At 36.4% G+C, this 16,094-nt stretch overlaps 1 protein-coding gene across 1 annotated transcript in view; it reads left to right on the top strand.

Moving 5' to 3' along the window:
• The window catches only part of AP1B1 (adaptor related protein complex 1 subunit beta 1), a 39,854-nt gene extending 34,086 nt beyond the window's left edge, over nt 1-5,768 (top strand). Inside the window, exon 6 of the mRNA XM_053702179.1 lies at nt 5,620-5,768. The gene's annotated coding sequence lies outside the window, so the exon portion shown is untranslated. The remainder of the gene's footprint in view (nt 1-5,619) is intronic.
• Nucleotides 5,769-16,094: the final 10,326 nt, after the last annotated feature.

The following is a 16,094-nucleotide window of genomic DNA, read 5'->3' as shown; positions in this document are numbered from 1 at the left end:
GAGTTAATATCCCATAAGTAATGATGACCCGTGGACTGACTACATAACAGGAGAAAGGAATTTATCAGGTAAGCATAAATTATGTTTTTTCTCTCGTTTTCTTTGTATGCTATTTAAAAAAGCACCAATGTAAACTATAAGCTGCCCTTCTTTGGTTCAGCACCTGGGTAGCACTTGCAGATTGGTAGCTAAATGCAGCCACCAAACAACAAGCGCTAATCCAGGGTCCTGAACCAAAAATGGTCCCGGCTCGTTAGCTTACATTTTTGCTTTTTCAAATAAAGATACCTAGAGAACTAAGAAAACGTGATAATAGGATTCATTTAGAAAGTTTGGCTTAAAATTGCATGCTCTCCATCAGTAACCTTCTGCATATGCTCTGGGACTGCCCAAAAATCAGAAATTTCTGGCTTAAAGGGACAGTCAACAACAGAATTTTTGTTGTTTTAAAAGGTAGATAATCCCTTTATTACCAAATCCTCAGTTTTGAATAACCAACACAGTTATAATTAAACACGTTTTACCTCTGTAATTACCTTGTATCTAAGCCTCAGCAGACTGCCCCCTTATTTCAGTTCTTTTGACAGACTTGCATTTAGCCAATCAGCGCTGTCTCCATGCTAAATTCACTTGCAAGAACTCAATGTTATCTTATGAAACGTTGTGAACTAATGCCCTCTAGTGGTGAAAAACTATCAAAATGCATTTAGATTAGAGCGGCCTTCAAGGTCTAAGAAATTAGCATATGAACCTCCTAGGTTTAGCTTTCAACTAAGAATACCAAAGAGAACAAAGCAAAATTGGTGATAAAAGTAAATTGGAAAGCTGTTTAAAATTATATGCCCTAGTTGAAACATGAAGGTTTTTTTTTTTTGTTTGTTTTTTTACTTGACTGTTCCTTTAAGTTACAATACTGGCTAACTCATTGGGTGCCTCCTTCCTTGATCCTGTCGTCGACAAATGTAGTTTTCCTTTGTTTTGACATAGGGGAAGCACCAGCACAATTATAAAAACCATTAACCTGGTGATCTTAGCCACTAGATACTTAATTTAAAAAAAATGGAAAACAAGAGCAATTCCCAGTATTTTAGAAGTAAATTTTTTTTTTGAAGAAACGATGCATCTCAGAATAATTCTGACACCAATCTACATAGTGATCATGATATAAGGAGTTTATTTTCTAAATGGTCGCTGTTTATCAAGCCCTCCCCCTTAGTGAGGTCGAACACCTAATATATCCTTTAGAAATTCAGAATTGATATTGCTAGGCTTATGGTAACCTGCCGTATCCTAAACTTTTTATTCATTTACTTATATATTTTTTTAAAAAATTCTTTGTGTTTTTTGTTCCTGTTTTTACTTGCCAGTTTTCGTTTTTGTGGGCATCCGAGGATTTTTTTTTCTCTTATGCAGATGTTTATATGCAACTTGTCATGTCCTTATGCGAACAGCTGTAAACAGACTAAGAGTGAGAGTTTATGGGGCTTATTCTGTGAGATACCTGATGCTAAGGATTTGCCTGTTAGGCGAGTCATTTAAAGCCCATGCTATATATTTCCCTGTTATATTTAGATATGGGGCATTTTATTATATATAGTAAGCAACATTTAGTTTTTTTGGCTTAATTGTTGTATATTTTTGTTCTTTTTCTTTCTTTTTTTTTTTTTTTCATGTTCAGGCTTGGAGAAAAACGTTTTGTTTAATTGTTTTATCATACCAAAAACTATCCAGAGACCATTATGAAGGATGTAATATGATTTGTATAACATACCTGCTTGTATAGGAATCTAGATTCGGATTATGTATTGGTCTATGATATGAGACACCTATGTTAAGTTTATTGTAAAATTGACTTTTGAAAATAATAAATATAAAGAGTAAAAAAAAAATAAAAAAAAATTGCATGCTCTATGTGAATCACAAAATAAAAAAAAGGAGTTTCAGTATCCCTTTAAAACAGTCACTCACCGTGTTCTTCAACATTTCTATTAGTGGGTTTCTTGCTCTGAATACAATTCATTCGAGTAGATGCAAGTAAAGAAACATGCAAATATGAAAAAAAGAAGAAAAGTCTGAGTCCCATAGTCATATTAATCCAATGATTTATTTGATAAGAGCCATACAGGTGAAAGGTGTGCTCTCTAATCTGACGTGTTGCGTACATGCGCTTCATCAGAGATGAAACAATGGACTCGGGCAAATAGCTGATAAAAAATTAATTGTATTCAAAACAGCTACAGGAACATCCATTCAAATGGGCTGGGTTCTCCACCCTCACTTGGAGGTGTATTTCTTCTGCTGCCTCTTGTTTTGCAACGTTTTTCTATAGCGAATACTGCCGTATTTAAATAGTATAGGTTGTGGTTTCTACATGTAGCCAATAACAAGTTAATGTAGCCATGTTTAAACAATTTAGTACACCCTATCAGTGAAAGGTACTCTGGAAACACATTAACTGGCAGAACATTTTACAGTAAAATGTCACTTTAAAATCTAAATTGTTACAACATAAATACAAGTGCACACTCCTGTGCCTACATCTGTATTCTCTCATGAAGGGACACTCTCTATCTGAAACATGAAAGTGTAATGTTTACTTTTTGTCATTTCAAAACTAATAGTATGTACCTACAATTAAACAGAATAAGAACATTAAACATTTGAAAGCCATACTTTGTTATAACAGTAAACATTTTAATAAAGGTATCACAGAGGGTTAAAGGGTCACTGAACCCAAATTTTTTCTTTCATGATTCAGATAGAGCATGCAATTTTAAGCAACTTCCTAGTTTACTTCTATTATCAATTTTTCTTCGTTCTCTTGCTATATTTATTTGAAAAAAGAAGGCATCTAAGCTAAGGAGCCAGCTAATTTTTGGTTTAGAAGCCATGGACAGCACTTGGTTATTGGTGCTGTCCAATCAGCAAGGACAACCCAGGTTGTTCACCAAAAATGGGCCGTCATCTAAACTTGATAATAGAAGTTAATTAGAAAGTTGTTTAAAATTGCATGCTCTAATCTGAATCACGAAAGAGGAAATTTGGGTTTCAGTGTCCCTTTAAAGGGACAGTGTACTGTAAAATTACCCTTAATGTCCCCCCCACCCAGTGATTTGTTATACCAACTGTAGAGTTTAAAATGTATAGGAAATTGCTCCTTCTGTTTTATTTTTGTATATGAAATAAGGAGCAATGTATAAACAAGTTAAAGTGAAGGTAAATTTTCAACAATGAGTGCCTGGTTTTTTAAAAATACTTTTAAAAACAGGGGCACTTTCATTGATGAAAGTTTACTTTGTACCAATTTTGTAGATGTACTTACCTTTTACTTCTCCAAAACCGGATCGCCGATCCTAGCCTCAGTTCCTCTGTACTGACGTCAGAAATGACAAAACCGGCTTCCTCCAATCATGGCTTTACCCCAGAGCGTCCATCTTGTGATGCTCTGCTGTGATTGGAGGAAGCCGGTTTCGTCATTGCTGTATTTGTACAGCAGGAAGAAGAAGGCGGGGGGGGATCGGCGATCCAGTTTTGGAAAAGTAAAAGTTAAGTATTTCTACAAATCCGGTGCAATGTAAACTTTCATCAATGAAAGTGCCCCCTGTTTTTAAAAGTATTTTTAAAAAACCGGGCACTCATTGCTGAAAATTGACATTCACTTGGGTAAAATGGATCACTGGGAAAGCATTAAATAGCATTTTATTATAGTACAATGGCCAAAATGTATCATGGTCGCAGGCGGGACAGATTTGCAAGTAGTGAATCTGTCTGCCTGCAATCACCACTTGCGATGCTGAATCACATGGCAAAATTTAACTGCACAAGAGGGTTTCCTGTGCAATGCCGCCCCCTGCTCTGACGCATGCAATTGTGCAAGAGCAAGGTTTGTCAATCACCCCAGAACAAGCGAAATCTTATCTAGAATTACAAAGCTGTTTTTTTACCTAATATTCTGGAAAAGCAGGGCAAGGTCACGATGCCGCTATAATATGCTAAAGCAAAGAATAACCATCACTGTTTGTCACTGACAAACAGAAATCACAAAAGAACAATATAGAATGTGAGGAAAAAAACAAGATTTATACTTGATACATTAATAATACCTTATAAGGTCTTATCTGCTTTACCTGCAACTCAATTATATTCACTGCTATACATGTTTACTTCTCATACAGCGTATATGTAAAAGCTGGGTATTATAGGAACCAGTAGGGGATTGGGCAGAATTCTACTTAAAGGACCACTAAACACAGCAGAATCAATAAATGCATAATAAAAAGACAGTGAAAAAGCCTTTAGTTTGAATTTCAAATGAGTAGATTTTTTTTATCTGACACATGTGAGTTAGTTACATTTTCCCTCCTAATGCATCAAGTGACAGCTAACAGCCATCCTCAAAATACATATACGTATATCCTGTGAATCCTTGCACATGTTTAGTAGTACCGGGGTGCCTAAGAAAGTGTGCATATAACAAAGATTGTGCCACATTTAGATAATGGAAGTGAATTGGAAATTTGTTTTTAAATGTGTACTCTGTCTGAATCATGAACGTTCCTTTAAAGCGGCAATAAAGTCAAAATTAAAATTTCATTCAGAAGAGCATGAAATTAAAAAAAAAACACCTTTCAATTTACACCCCTTGGTATCCTTTGTTGAAAAGCAGTAGTGTACTACTGGGAGCTAGCTGGTGATTGGTGGCAGCACATATATGCCTCTTGTTATTGGCTCACCAGTGTTTTCAGCTAGCTTCCTGATAATGCCATTGCTGCTCCTTGAACAAAAAAAAAACAATTTCCACAGCACCAATGAATCAGGAAAAAAGTTTAACAAACTTGTCTTTTATTAATCCATTTCAGCTTATACAAAGCACTGGCACACAGCAGCATAAAGCGACGTTTCCGGGCTGTTAACCCTTACTCATGCTGCTGTGTGCCAGTGCTTTGTTAAAATTTTTTTCCTTATTCATTGGTGCTGTGGAAATAGTTTTTTTACAGTCTACAGAGAGGTGTTTGCAGTGGCCCTCTACCACGAGCATCAGGTGTGTGCTGTCTATCATTTGGGAACTGCTTCTTCAACAAAGGTTATTCAATGAGAATGAAGCATATTTGATAATAGAAGTAAATTATAAAGTTGCTTACAATGGCAGATGCTCTATCTGAACTATGAAAACAAAAATTGTTTTTCATGTCCCTATTGTGCTGTCACATACATATCCTGTGTATTTTTAAGCTTTATTAACTTTTTCTAAATAAATCAATCAGAGGGTTAGTTAAAAAAGTTAACATTGTATTTTTACTTTTTTTTATATAAACCTTTTTAAAGGGAATTTTAAAATATATTTTATCTTTTGTTACATCTAAAGGGAGGGCATTTATTTATTTTTTAAAACTGATATTTCTATAAAGGGGGAAACCATTAGTTTTACACTTGTGGGTTGTTGCTGTCTGCCAATAAGTTTTGCTTAGCAGTCAGTGAATTTCCGTTTACAGAACTATATTGCAGAAAATAATGTACTTTTTGTTACCTTTAAAAAAAAAAAAACGATAGAAAAATGATAGAATTGTTTAGAGTTGACGTCCCTTTAAGTTTGGTCTCTAACAGATCCTTCTCCCACAGATGCTGTAAGTAACAAACTGCAAGCCAGTAATATCTTCACTGTTGCCCGACGCACAGTTGAGGGGCAGGATATGCTGTACCAGTCCATAAAGCTTACTAATGGCATCTGGGTGCTAGCAGAATTGAGATGCAACCTGGGGGCTCCAACTGCACGGTAAGCAAGGGGAGGTCAATCCGGTTGTTTTCTTCCAGTCCATAAATACATAATAATAATCCTTAAAGAGAGCAAGCTGCATTGCCATTAAGCCGCCAGTCCAGAGCTTGACAAATCTGTAGTATCAGAAAACTAAATCCATAAGTGCATAGTCTCATTTTAAATTGAAAATTTGTGCCCTGGCATTGCTGCTTTATTTTTAATTGCTTAAATGGGAACTATAATTTACATAATTCTGTACACTATTCAAAGCACAGTAGGGGCCCATATCAGCTTGCTGTGAGATTTCTATGTTTCATCCCAGATTAAATCATTACTCCAAAGTGTTAAATAACTACTGTGATTGTTTTTTTGTCCATGTTTATCCATGCTATAGTCACTGACTGAGCAAATTCACTTCTGTTTAAGCTCTATATGCACTTCTGATTATCAAATGGTTAAATTAGTGAAATTTAATGTAGGAAAAAGTTTTCTGTGCGCTATCACCCAGACCTTCATAAAAGAGGGGGTATAGCAGCATATTTTGAGATATATATATACTGTATATGTATGTGTGGTGTGTGTGTATGTATATGTGTGTGTGTGTATGTGTGTGTGTGTGGTGTATATACATATATATATATATATATATACATACATTGGTTTTGTCTGATGACTGGGTCACTCCCCGAAAACGTTAACATTGAATAAATTTGACACTTTTGAAAATGGCGAGTGCTCTCTTTGGTCTCTCTCTCTTTTTCTCTCTTTTTCTCTCTTTCTCTTTTTCTCTCATTCTCTTCTTTTTCTCTCTTTCTCTTTTTCTCCTCTTTCTCTCACTCCTTTTACTCTCGTTTGTGTGTGTGTGTAAATATATATATATATATATATATATATATAATGTGTAACTATTAAATCACTACACATGAATATCAATGCAACTCCACTTTTGATATAAATATAATATCACTGTTGATGAACTTATATACAACACCAATGTTTTTATGTGATTTTGCATGTTTTTGATGTGTTCCTATGGATACTACTGATTGTGTCACTTCCTGGGGGCGGGGTTATATGCTATTTATAAACACGTTGTTTATTCACTTTGTTTGGTCTGATGAAGGGGACAGTTGACTCCTCGAAATGTCACTGCACAAAAATTATTTTTTGCTATTACAAGTCTATTACAAGTCCCAGTAAAAATATATATATATGTGTATGTATGTATGTATGTGGTGTGTATATATATATATAATATAATATATATGTGTGTGTGGTATGTAAATATAAAATATTTTGTTAAGGATTTCTTCGTGCAGTTTTTTGAGGTTTTGTTCCCTTGGACGTAGTAGCTAGATAGAAAAAAAGTAATCTAATTTATTATTAGCGGATTTATGTGTAATTTTTATAGAAATTAATTTCAATTGTATCTAAAACAGCTGTCTCCTGAAATGTCGAGCACCTGAGGTATCCCAGTTTGTCTACCAAGCCTACGAGATTATCCTGAAGAACTAGTCTTGTGCTGTTCTCCTCATGTTCCCTGCCTTTGGACTCCATCCACGCTTCACAGAGCCTGGACACATGTAAAGGACATCTGGTGTGCATGTGTCTTTGCTACTTTTTATAATCTGGAAAAACAAATGGACCAAATAATGAAGTATTGATTTTATGCTCTTACACAAATGCCTATGTTACACTTTGTTTCATCTGCCATTGACTCTTCGCAATGTATTATTACATTGTGCACTGTCCTGAAATTGAGGTTAAGGTATTTCCCTACAAGTTGGGAAAGCTCTGATAAGATAGTTTTCCATCTATCTTTATATGATAGAAGACCTTATCTTTTAATAGGTAGGTTTTACAGTAAAAACACCATATTAACTTATAAATTAGGGTCTCCAATTAAAATGTATATAAAAACCTTTTAAATGTGTTTGGTCCTAATTTTGTAAATGAACCTCACCACCTATGAATTGCAATTGAATTATATTTCAAGGCTACTTTGACACATCTTTTTGCAAATCGGTGCACTAAACCTCACATAGTGGGCTTGTTTCTAAGAAGATGGACATCTGCAAACATTTTATTAATTTTGAATGAATTAATCTACTATTTCTATGAAGGGACAGTAAACACCTTGAGATTTTATTATTAAAATGTTTTCATGTAATTAAGCTCTGAAACTTAGATCTGGAAAAATGCACTGCAGAATTTTCAAGGCTTAAACCCTACTACATATATGTCCCTCTAATTGGCTTTAGCAGATAATACATGCAAAACATTGTTCTTTATACTAAGATTACAACCATGACTATAGCCTTTGTTTGCAGACTCAAGCCTGGATTGGCTCCTCCAAATACTACAAGTGATATGTGGAGTTTGGCTATTGAAAATCAATTGCAGCAAACAAGATATTTTTATTTTTTTTTTAGACTTGGCTGATATGTTATTCTCTAGCAACACAACAATGAATGTAATATCAAGGTGTTTAGTGCCCCTTTAAGGCAGGTTTTAATGACACAACATAATTATTCTCTTACATAATTTCATCTTCTTTTGTGTCCTTACTACACAAAAAAATGCCAGTTAATTGATATTTTTCTTGGTGAGCTTTTCCCCTTTTTAACTTTGAACAATCAAAGATCCCAAACCTCTATTTCAAGTGTTTTATATTCCATTGTTACATGCGCATTTGGTACTTACAGCTGTGTCTACATCATTTTGTTAATAATTTGAGATATTCTTAAGGGTATTGGAAGTCTGTGATTCTGGGGTCTTGCTGGTATTAAGAAACCAATATAATTGTATTATTGAGAAGACCTTTTTGAAATGTGCACAAAAAACATGGAGATTTTACTCCTTTGCAAAGAGTATATTTTTAGTATCTCCACCACAAAAGCAAGAAAGAGATTTAAATACTATACTTTTCATCCATCCTAGTATAGGGTAAAGAGGACTGGGGCTGTTTTCTCTTTCCTCTTCTGAGCCATGGTTAATATATAAATATATAAATAAAGAACTATATTGTAAGTTTCGTCTGTTTTGTGTGTGAAATGTAAAAAATAAATAAGAGCCAATTAAAGCTAATTGTTAAGTCTGGGCCCTTTGTGATGTGAGCACTTTTTGTAAATGATTTTTCAATTGACCTATACATTTATAAAATTATATATATAGTTGCATGTTTTAAAAATTGTAACAGGCTAATTTGTAATATTAACCTACAATAGGCCTGTAATCTGTACTATTCCAACTCATTGTATATGGTGATCCATAAATATATCCACTATTTTGATAATAAGGTGGTAGATTGTGTGTAGATTGAAGGGGAAAGCCTTAAAGGCCAAGATTTCATTTTCATCTTTTAAAAATAAAGTTAGACTACTAGTTGTCTTCATTAAAATCGAGGGGGTAGTCTGAGGTCTGTAAAATGTGAAATATAATTTGTTAAACTCTTTGAAGGATCCAATAGATACCAGTCCTGTGTTTATGCAGATTAGACTGTGTTTCATGGCAAGAATGTTTGTCCAGATTCTTTGAACACCAAATCATGTTACAAGTCCCCAGGTTGGTGTGAAACAGGGGAGGCTGGGATCCTCATTTGTATTCTGCAGCAATGTGCTCCGCAATCCTGCTGTGCTCAGCAGCAAGGAAACAAGGGACAGGGGGAGGGTGTGATGTTGGAGGAGGTGGAATAACCGCTGGTTGAGCTGCTGCTGTCCATGGTGCTGCAAGGCAGATTGTTATATCCAAGGCTTGGATGCAGAATGCTGCAAGGGGTATGTATGTATATATATATTATATCAACAAATGCTAAGAAGAGATGCGTGAGGTGAGGAATCCTGCTCCTTCATTACTTCAACTGAAAAATCTTTCATCCTTAAATAAAATGAAAGTGCTTTCTCTATACAAAGCACTCACTATGGGTAAACCTTATATGCAGGGTCAGTCTAGTGTTCTTTGCTGCTAAGGTCACGCTGTGTGTGATGGAATCTTAATTGTATTGCTGTCTGTATTGAATGGTTTCATACGTTTTGCAGCTGTATCTTCTGTATTAATGTGACCTTGAGAATAATAATTTATATGTTTTTCAGTAGCTGCTGTTTATGTATTGTAGTATTTTCTACTGAAATATAACTATTATTTTCTACTGCGTGTTGTGGGTTAATGCCGATGTGCATTGAATACTTAACACTATAATTTGCATGTTATTGTTCTTTTAGACAATCTCACAACATCCATGTCTCAGCCATCGTAGCTTGGGAAAGGATTTGTATATATTGCTTGCATCTTGTGACCTTCTGGCAACTTGCATATATTTTCAATATATCATTTTCGTTCCGTAGCCTAAAATGTTAGCCAAGGTGACCTTCTGTACTAATGTTACTCGGTTAGGTAATTTGTAGCTTCATCTGCCCATCCTGTTGTCACCCAGTTGTTATTACCTTATCTTTTCCATTTATCACAACTTGATGTATTTATGTCATATGATTAGAATCTTTTGTGCCCTTAGGTCTTACCATGAAGCTGCCCTTGGCTTGTTGATGCTCAGGAAAAGGTAACTTATGGCAGAAAGAAGATACGGATCTCAACTGCTGGTGATTATGAAGAATTGGAATATGTAAGCGTGCAAAACCTTTTTCTGGTGATGGTGCAGACAGTGCAGGTAGGCAGTGCTGGGGGCACCTGGTGTTGGCAAAACCTCAATCATCCGGCAGTTTGTGGCACATGAGTTCCAGGAGGCATACATACCAACTGGGCACAGGGAGCTATACAGAGCGTCTGCTGTCACTGAGTGGCAGGATGTATGAGCTCCTTATTCTGGATCTTCCAAACTTGCCAAGATACCCAGGCATGCTGGACAGGTGAGATTATAGATGTTATCTACAGTTTCAGAACATCAAACATGTAGGTAGGCATGTTAATGCAATAAAACAAGAAGCATGAAAAAAGAGGTTTTATCAATTATTAGTAAATGTATGTGGCATCTGTAGGCTGGAAAGATTGGGGATAAAATAGTATCCTACATTTTAATGTGAGGTATTTTAGAGATGGTTTCTTACAATTGGTCTCTGAAACAAAAAAGGTTCCTTAGACAAGCGTGCAGAATATAGTGAGCACAAAAACTCTTCACTGTTAAAGGGATGCTAAACCCAAATTTTTTCTTCATGTTTCAGATAGACCTTGCAACTTCCTAATTTACTCCTATTATCAAATTTTCTTTGTTCTCTTGCTATCTTTATTTAACAAGCAGGAATTTAAAGCTTAGGAGCCAGCCCATTTTATCTGATTGTGATAAGTAGTGCCCTTACGCATCCTCTGAGTGTGAGGTAAAGAAATGTATAGCACATGGCAGCCCAACAAAAGCCCAATTGTATTTGCTTTAGCTACACTTGCACCTAATATTCACCCTATGAGAGTATTTCTACAACGTCTCAACAAAGACTTGTTAAAAGCAACTCCAGACTGTAAGGGGGGATAAGCATTTGCTATAAATAAATTGGCACAGTTATACCATATGACACAAACCGTGCTGGAAATGTATGGTGCATTGTATTAAAGTTTTAAATTTGCATTGAGAAGAGAGAAAAAGAGATTTTCCTAATTTAAAGGAAAACCTTTTCAGCTACAGTTAGTCACCCCTGCTGACTCTCTCCTCCTGTAACTTAGTTAATGCTGGTTAGCAGACCTTATGACAGGTAGGCATGTTTTAATTTTCTCCCATAAATCAAGCTACAGCAGATCTATTGAGGATATGTGCAATAAGTATGATTATTACAGCTAATTTTACAAATAAGCCACTGCAGATAAAACATTTAGTGTAAGGATAATATGCTGCCAGTCTATAAATACCAAGTGCTGTCTTACACAACATTATAAAAGCCATAATCTCCACCACCTTAAAGACAGTGACGTCAATATTCTTGTATTATATATTTAATACCAATAGAATTATGAGAGGCTTATCTGAGTTAGAAATCTAGTATTATATGTCTTGCTGGGCACCTTTCTTTCATGTAATTGGCAAGAGTCCATGAGCTAGTGACGTATGGGATCGGCGATCCAGTTTTGGAGAAGTAAAAGGTAAGTATTTCTACTAATCCGGTGCATATGTAAACTTTCATCAATGAAAGTGCCCCTGTTTTTAAAAAGTATTTTTTAAAAAACCGGGCACTCATTGCTGAAAATTGACATTCAACTTGGGTAAAATGGATCACTGGGGAAAGCATTAAATAGCATTTCTTTCATGCTAATTAGCAAGAGTCCATGAGCTAGTGACGTATGGGATATACATTCCTACCAAGGAGGGGCAAAGTTTCCCAAACCTCAAAATGTCTATAAATACACCCCTCACCACACCCACAATTCAGTTTTACAATTTTGCCTCCAATGGAGGTGGTGAAGTAAGTTAGTGCTAAGATTTCTACTTTTACATGGGCTTCTCAGCATTTTGAAGCCTGATTACTCTCAGAGTACAGCGAATGTCAGAGGGTCGTGGAGAGTAATCACCTAATGAATGCAATGATTTTCTAATGGGGGGGGTCTTTTTCAGTAGGTTCTCTGTTATCGGTCGTAGAGATTCATCTCCTACCTCCCTTTTCAGATCGACGATATACCTCTCATATACCATTACCTCTACTGATAACTGTTTCAGTACTGGTTTGGCTATCTGCTATATGTGCATGGGTGTCTTTGGGGTAAGTAATGTTTTTATTACTTAAGACACCTCAGCTATGGTTTGGCACTTTATGCATTTATATAAAGTTCTAAATATATGTATTGTAGCTTATATTTGCATGAGTCAGGTTCATGTATTTCCTTTTGCAGATTGTCAGTTTCATATTTGGGGAAAAGTTAATATTAAGAAATATTTTTCTTACCTGGGGTTTAGTCTTTTTTTTCAATTGACTACTTTGTTTCAAATTTGCGGGCTGACTTAGGCTCGCGGGTGCGCCAAATGCTACGTTTTAATTGCTCAGTCTTGGCACGAGAAATTTTTGGCGCGAAAAGGCACGTCCGTTGACTCAAGTTCGTCTTTTTCCGGCGTTGTAATTGACGCAGAGGTTTCACACAGGGTTGCGTCGTTAGTGACGCAAGTGTGTCATTTCCGGACACGGTTGGCGGCAAAAAAAAAAATTTCAGTTAAGTTGTGCGTCATACTTGGCGCCAAACTTTTTTTCATTATTTATTGCCCCATTGCTTTTGCCTCTTGCCTTTTTCTATGTCAGAGGGCTATGCTATTTGCATTTTTTCCCATTTCCTGAAACTGTCATATAAGGAAATTGATAATTTTGCTGGATGCTTACCTTCATATTCCGATTCATCCAGAACATTATCAGTTCCTGAGATTCTCTTTTCTAGACAAGCATTACCAATGTGTATGCTCTTTCATTTGGCCTAGCAACAGCTCCAATAATCTTTTCAAAGGTTCTGAGTGCCCTACTCTCTGTAATCAGAGAAAAAAGGGTGTTCCAGTGTTTCTTATTTGGACAATATCTTGGTAAAAAGCTCAGTCTTTACATTCTGCAGAATCTCACACGAATCAACCTAGTGTTGTTTCTTCGAAAACCTGGTTGGAGGATCAATTTACCAAAAAGTTTTTTGATTCCTCAGACAAGGGTCACCTTTTTAGGTTTCAGATAGATTCAGTGTGTCCATGACTCTGTCTCTAACAGACAAGAGACGTTTGAAATTGGTTTGCAGCATGTCGGCACCTTCAGTCTCAGTCATTCCCTTCAGTGGCTATGTGCATGGAGGTTTTAGGCCTCATGACTGCAGCATCGGACACAATTCCTTTTGCTCGTTTTCACATGAGACCTCTCCAGCTTTGCATGCTGAATCAATAGTGCCGGGATTATACAAGGATATCACAATTAATATCCTTAATTCCCAATGTTCGACACTCTGATGTGGTGGTTAAATCACCAGTGTTTAGTTCAAGGGGCCTCTTTTGTTCAGCTAACCTGGACTGTGATCACAACAGATGCGAGTCTTTCAGGTTGGGGAGCTGTCTGGGGATCTCTGACAGCCCAAGGGGTTTGGAAATCTCAAGAGGTGGGATTACCAATCAGTATTTTAGAACTCCGTGCAATTCTCAGAGCTTTTCAGTTTTGGCCTCTGTTGAAGAGAGAACCGTTCATTTGTTTTCAGACAGACAATATCACAACGGTGGCATATGTCAATCATCAGGGTGGGACTCACAGTCCCCAAGCTATGAAAGAAGTATCTCGGATACTTGTTTGGGCGGAATCCAGCTCCTGTCTAATTTCTGCGGTTCATATCCCAGATGTAGACAATTGGGAAGCAGATTATCTCAGCCGTCAGACTTTACATCCAGGGAAGTGGTCTCTCCATCCGGATGTGTTTTTTCAGATTGTTCAGATGTGGGGTCTTTCAGAAATAGATCTGATGGCTTCTCATCTAAACAAGAAACTTCCCAGATACCTGTCCAGGTCCAGGGATTCTCAGGCGGAAGCAGTAGATGCACTAACACTTCCTTGGTGTATCAACCTGCTTATATCTTCCCGCCTCTAGTTCTCCTTCCAAGAGTGATCTCCAAGATCATCATGGAACAAATCATTTGTGTTTGCTGGTGCTCCAGCATGGCCCCACAGGTTTTGGTATTCAGATCTTGTTCGGGATGTCCAGTTGCCAACCTTGGCCACTTCCGTTAAGCCAGACCTACTGTCTCAAGGTCCGTTTTTTCCATCAGGATCTCAAATCATTAAATTTGACGGTATGGAAATTGAACGCTTAGTACTAAGTCATAGAGGTTTCTCTGACTCAGTAATTAATACTATATTACAAGCTCGTAAATCTGTCACTTGGAAGATTTACTATCGAGTTTGGAAGACTTACATTTCATGGTGTTCTTCTCATAAATTCTCTTGGCATTCTTTTAGAATTCCCTAGAATTTAGTTTCTCCAGGATGGTTTGGATAGGGGTTTGTCTGCCAAGTTCCTTGAAGGGACAAATCTCTGCTCTTTGTTTTATTTCACAGAAAGATTGCTAATCTTCTGATATTCACTGTTTTGTACAGGCTTTAGTTTGTATTAAGCCTGTCATTAAATCAATTTCTCCTTCTTGGAGTCTTAATTTGGTTTTGAAGGCGTTACAGGCTCCTCCTTTTGAGCCTATGCATTCTTTGGATATTAAACTACTTTCTTGGAAAGTGTTGTTCCTTTTGGCTATCTCTTCTGCTAGAAGAGTTTCTGAGCTATCTGCTCTTTCTTGTGAATCTCCTTTTCTGATTTTTTCATCAGGATAAGGCGGTTTTGCGGACTTCATTAGAATTTTTGTGAATTCTAACAACATTAGTGGAGAAATTGTTGTCCCTTCCTTGTGTCCTAATCCTAAGAATCCTTTGGAAAGATCCTTACATTCTTTGGATGTGGTGAGAGCTTTGAAATATTATGTTGAAGCTAATAAAGATTTCAGGAAGACTTCTAGTCTATTTGTTATATTTTCTGGTCCTAGGAAAGGTCAGAAGGCCTCTGCTATTTCCTTGGCCTCTTGGTTAAAGCTTTTGATTCATCAAGCTTATTTGGAGTTGGGTCAAGCCCCGCCTCAGAGAATTACAGCTCATTCTACTAGATCAGTCTCCACTTCGGCTTTTAAGAATGAAGCTTCAGTTGATCAGATTTACAAAGCAGTGACTTGGTCCTCTTTGCATACATTTACTAAATTCTACCGTTTTGATGTATTTGCTTCTTCTGAAGCAGTTTTTGGTAGAAAAGTTCTTCAGGCAGCTGTTTCAGTTTGATTCTTCTGCTGATGTTTTAAGATTTTCTTTTCTTCATGAGAATAACTAATATTTTGGGTTGTGATTATTTTTTTCAGCATTTGGCTGTTTATTTTTATCCCTCCCTCTCTAGTGACTGTTGCGTGGAGTTCCACATCTTGGGTATTGATATCCCATACGTCACTAGCTCATGGACTCTTGCCAATTACATGAAAGAAAACATAATTTATGTAAGAACTTATTTGATAAATTCATTTCTTTCATATTGGCAAGAGTCCATTAGGCCCACCCTTTTTATGGGGGTTATGATTTTTTTGTATAAAGCACAATTATTTTCAAATTCCTTTGATGCTTTTTACTCCTTTCTTTATCACCCCACTACTTGGCTATTCATTAAAACTGAATTGTGGGTGTGGTGAGGGGTGTATTTAAAGGCATGTTGAGGTTTGGGAAACTTTGCCCCTCCTGGTACGATTGTATATCCCATACGTCACTAGCTCATGGACTATTGCCAATATGAAAGAAATGAATTTATCAGGTAAGTTCTTACATAAATTATGTTTTTTGTTTTCAGGTGTTTGGTAGTATATTTTTGTTTT

This window comes from Bombina bombina, chromosome 2 (assembly GCF_027579735.1).
Source record: "Bombina bombina isolate aBomBom1 chromosome 2, aBomBom1.pri, whole genome shotgun sequence".
NCBI classification, from domain to species: domain Eukaryota; kingdom Metazoa; phylum Chordata; class Amphibia; order Anura; family Bombinatoridae; genus Bombina; species Bombina bombina.
The sequence above is the reverse complement of the archived record's forward strand: the minus strand, read 5'-3'. Positions and strand labels throughout refer to the sequence as shown.